At 37.1% G+C, this 5,125-nt stretch overlaps 1 protein-coding gene across 3 annotated transcripts in view; it reads left to right on the top strand.

Moving 5' to 3' along the window:
* The window catches only part of CCNB1IP1 (cyclin B1 interacting protein 1, E3 ubiquitin protein ligase), a 21,432-nt gene continuing 16,307 nt past the window's right edge, over window positions 1-5,125 (top strand). Inside the window, exons 1-2 of one of the 3 annotated variants that reach the window (XM_011976150.1) lie at window positions 1-63; window positions 2,871-3,067. The gene's annotated coding sequence lies outside the window, so the exon portion shown is untranslated. Of the gene's footprint in view, window positions 474-2,870; window positions 3,068-5,125 lie in introns of all 3 variants that reach the window. The other 2 variants (XM_011976149.1, XM_011976151.1) reach the window with 2 other exon arrangements.

Raw genomic sequence — 5,125 nt, 5'->3', positions numbered from 1 at the left:
AGACACTTCCCAAGGCGACTTCCTGTCTCTCCACTTTCTTTCCCTCTCCGTTTTGGTGGGCTGGTGAGTGTGCACTTAATTTTGCTCTCTAATTGTTTTGAATTTATCTTCCATTTGAGTTATATACCCAGGTGGCAGGCCTTTATTTCAAGTCGGCATTGCAGTGTGTGTGAGTCGCAAGGAGGTTAATGTCGGCTGTGTGGAGGTTGGGAGAAGGCAGTGAAATGCTCTGCCTGGCTTGTTTCCACGTGGGCCTCTGCAGTACCGGGTTTGCCTTCCATCTCCGTGTCCTGGTGACCCAGGAACAATAGACTGTGCTTCATGTGCATAGTGCGTCTGTTCTTGGAAAACGCCGACTTCATTTTGCTTTGAGGGAAAGATATTATCATCCCAATGCTGTTTTGATTTATATCTCTTTGGGTGAGGTCAGATCTCGGGAGAAGGCGCTCAGCTCAATAGATTTTAATTCTCCGGTGAGTGTCTAGAGGGCCCAGGTCCTTACTGGGTTTGTGGAAACTGTAGCGGACCTTGTCTTTACCCTGGCCTTTGCTCAGATCATTTCGGCTTTCTTGGTGAACCTGGACAGCAAACTCTGAAGACAGATAAGCCCTAAGAGGAGCTGCTAATTTTTAATGTTGCCATTGTGGTGTGTCCTTAAAAGCTATGGAACAAGATCAGGGACCTTAGTTTAGGGCAAGCCTCTAGATTCAAATTCCAGCGCCACAGTTTACAGCTCTGGTGACCTTGGGAGAAGCAGTGAGCCATTCCGAGGCTTAGCTTTCCAAGATCAGATAAAATATATAAAAACTAGGCTCTAGTTGGTATGTAATAAATGTTAGGTACCTTTAGAAGTAAGCAGTACTTATTTATTTACAGTAAGTATTTTGGATATCTGTTTTCTCATAAAAAGTTTTGCCTAGTGACCTTGAATGTAATTTCACTGAATTCCTTTCTTTTGATACATGTTAATTTTTATATGATGTATGTGTGGGAAATCCATACAGGCAGAACGTGTGAGAAAGACAAATAATAAACCAGTTAATCGAATGTAGTAATAGGTATTTGTAGGCCTCCCATAATTTTCATAATTCTCAAGCATTGTTAAAATTTATTTTTGGGGGCGTGGTGGCGCAAGCCTGTAATCCCAGCTACTCGGGAGGCTGAGGCAGGAGAGTCGCTTGAACCCGGGAGGTGGAGGTTGCGGTGAGCCGAGATGGCGCCATTGCACTCCAGCATGGGCAATAAGAGCGAAACTCTGTCTCTTTGAATACTATATATATATTTTTTGAATACATATATACATATATATATTTTTTGAATAGGTAATACATTCATGTGATTCAAAATTCAAAAGATATCAAAGTTTCTTATCCCCTTCCCTAAGCCATCCAATTCCTCTCCCTCATAACAGTGTTACTAAGATATTTTATGCATATAAGCAGATATGTGTGGGTATCCTTCCCTTTTACTGTACCTACTCTACTATGTGTCTTACTTTTTCCACTTAAGTTCCATGAGTAGAGTGTCCACATTCCTTATAATGGTCACATAGTATTCTTTAAAAATTATTTTTTTTAAAAGATATATTTTTTTGTTTCAGTAGATTTTCTGAGTAAACTAACTCCATCTCAAAAATAAATAAATAAATAAATAAAAAATAAAAGACCCATTATCTTGGAGTTGGAAGGGCCCTTATGAGTACTATATGAGTGACCTTTCTGGCTTCTGGGTTATTGTGAGAAGTGTGACTTCTTGTTGTTAAATTTGTTTTTATTGTAGATTCATGGGGTACATGTGCAGGTTTGTTACAGGGTATATATTGCATGATGCTGAGGTTTGGGCTTCTATTGATTCTGCCATCTAGGTAGTAAACATTGTACCCAATAGGAAGTTTTTCAGTTCTTGCCCCTCTCTCTCCTTTCCTCCTTTTGGAGTACCTAGTGTCTATTGTTCCCAACCTTATGTCCCTGTGAACCCAGTATTTAGCTCCCTACCCAAGATTTAACTCCCACTTATAAGTGAGAACATGCGATACTTGGTTTTCTGTTTCTGCGTAAATTTGTTTAGGATAATGGCCTCCAGCAGCATCCAACAGCTCCAGTTGCTGCAAAGGACATTTTTTTTTTTTTTTTTTTTATGGCTGTGGAAAAGTGTGAAATTTTTAGGCAGAATATTTGCCTTTCTACTCACTAGCTGGTTGAGCTTGGGCAAGACATAAAAATAACATATTAAACATTTAACACCATGCCAGCTACAGTGCAAAGTGTATTTATTACCTCGGTCTTCACAGAGGTTTTAAGAGGTATGTAGTATTTGTTCTCATTTTAAAGAGGGGACAGCTGAGGTTTAGAGAAGTTCCATAACTTACCCATGGGCACAGCAAATACATGAGAGAGCCAGGATTAAAATTTAGTTTTGTATGATTTCAAAATCTATTATTTTAGGGAATATTAATTAGTGCAACTATTATGGAAAATAGTATGGAAATTTCTCAAAAAAATTAAAAATAGAGCTACCATATAATCCAGAAATCCCATTTCTGGGTATATTCAAAGGAAATAAAATTAGTGTGTCAGAGATATCTATACTCCCATGTTCATTGCATCATTATTCACAAAAGCCAAGATGTGGAATTGACCTAAGGGTCCATCAGCAGATGAATGGATAAAGCAAATATGATACATATGTACAGTGGAATACTATTCTGCCTTAAAAAGGAAGGAAACTCTGATAGTGAGTGGGAATTAAAACTTGGAGTCTGTTCTGATAGCAGTACCTTATATAACTATCTCTAAAGGAAAACTATGCCAAGCTATCAGTTTAGTATTTACTTCGTATGAACAAAATTTTGTGTTTTCATTTTGTTTCAGGTTGAAGATGAAATCCACTGAGGAGGGAAGTCCAGCACCCTGTGTGCCAGTCCAGAACTGGCCCGTCTGTAGACCCCCTGAAAATCATGGGCTTGGATTTGGATATTCTCAAGAGAAAGGGTTAAAGGCTGATGGGACCTAAAGCCTGGTACTTGAATTTTGATCACATAAGCTGCCTTAAGTTCTCTTTTTTACACGTATGTGTGTCTTTTCTATCTAAAAAGCCTAGCCTAGAGATTCTTTGAGTTACCATTGTATCCTGTAATGCTAGGTGGCACTGAGTAAATTGGAATAGAGTCAAATGGAATGGTAATGAAATCTTAACACAAGTATCTGCTGATTTAGTATCAATTTGTAATTTGTATTAGGCCTTCATGAAGCATCTGTTCACACATATAAAATGTACCTTTTGGCAATGAACACTAGTACTCTGACGTGATTACTGCCCACAGTCAACAAAATGCTGGGATCATTGATTGTTTATGGAGCATTTCCAAAATACTTAGTAAATACGAAATGTCCTTTGTATGTTGGAATGACACTTGTTGAAGCATGCATGACTAGAATCCTGCAGGGGGCAGGTATCCCATATTTAGCATCAGGATTTATGTGCCAGGCTTTGTGCTATGTGTCAAAGCAAAAAGACCAGGCCTCTTGCAATCTGGGTTTTGTTTGTGAGTTGAGATTAATAGAGAAGTTGTTCCTTTCAACCTATAATTATTATCCTGTAAGAATACTTAGATCAAGTATTTTTTTTTTTATTTCCTTTTTTAAAAAATTGATTTTAGGTTTGGAGAGATCAAGGAGTTTTAAGGTAGACATTGTTAAAACTGTAGAAACCTTTCACACCATGTCTTGCTTCTTGTCTTCATTCTCTTAGTTAACCTTGAATCCTGCTGATCTGAAAACATTTTACATAGTTAAAGCATTATAGACATGTAGGGCAAGGAAGGAGTAAAATAACATTTTGATCATATCTGTCTGAGATATTTAAAATGCTTCAGTTTCTTTCCAACCTTCTGAGCTAGCTAGCATGTCATTGCATTACATTTTAAAGCAAACCATCTTTAGCTCTGCTTATTTTCTGTAGGACATACCATGGTGAAGTGAAAAGAGTATGGAGTTTTGATGGAATTGAATTTAAATCCTAGCCCTTACTAGTTAGGTGACCTTAGGAAATTTATGTAATTTTTCTGAGCCTCAATTTTCCTTGTAAATAGGGGGTTATAAAATTTAAATGATACAAATTCTATGCAGCTTGACAGATAGGATTTCTAAAGAATGATAGCCACTGCTTTCTTTCTGTCAGCTTATTTTAGACCCATTCTTAAAGGCACTGATGTCCAGCCTTCTGTTATGACGGGATGTTCTATGTTTATACTGCCAATATAGCTATTGAGTAATGAAAATGTGAGTAGGGTAATGGAGAAATTTAATTTTTAACTCTAAGTGGTTGCTTATTGGACATGCAACTTTAAGGTCCACTATGACCCACTGTTTTTGCTTCATGAAGCCTTCCTTGACCAGTCCTACTTTTTTTCTTAACCTTACTTGCTTTCTACCACTTATTTGGTGGTATGTTAATTTCTGTGAGTCTTGTCTTTCTGGCTAGATTGTATCTGAGGTTATGGATTTTTAAATCTCCACATTGCTGCATGAAAAAGCACACAGTGATAAAAGTATAACTAGTATTTTTAGCTAACAAGTTTTAGATGATCATTATAAGTAAATAAAAAAATTTTCTAGCTAGTAATTAGGTGAAGAGTAGGGAATAGTGTGAAGGTTGCCTGCAAAGATGAACTGCGCATCTAGTATGTATTTGACCTTAAAGTTCAGATTACACTCAAATGCTGGAAGAGGAAATTAAAGCAAGCCTCTTTCTTACGTTGCCATCTTGTGGCGGACTTGGGTTCCAAATGTTACTAATTCAATTTTCCTGTGTAAAGGGAAGAGTTTCTTCAGATTATTTTGACAAAGGATTACGAAGAGTAAAGGTTAAATACAATCCAGCATTGGCTCAAATGAAATTGAAACATGCTTTGAAAAAACTGACTATTTTGGATTATTTTCTCAGCTGAATCTTGCAAGTTCTTGACTCCTTTCTCTTGCGTAACTGTTTTCTTACTGTGAGACTGTTGACCTTTATAGCCTTTCAGAAGTTGGTTAGACTATTGTGCAGTTTTATCCAAACTTGTAAATTTATACAAAATTAAGCTTGTGTACAGGTCCTGCTCTGTTTTTTGTTTTTTTTTTTT

The sequence above is a fragment of the Mandrillus leucophaeus genome, unplaced genomic scaffold (genome assembly GCF_000951045.1).
Source record: "Mandrillus leucophaeus isolate KB7577 unplaced genomic scaffold, Mleu.le_1.0 Scaffold163, whole genome shotgun sequence".
Lineage (NCBI taxonomy): Eukaryota > Metazoa > Chordata > Mammalia > Primates > Cercopithecidae > Mandrillus > Mandrillus leucophaeus.
The sequence above is the reverse complement of the archived record's forward strand: the minus strand, read 5'-3'. Positions and strand labels throughout refer to the sequence as shown.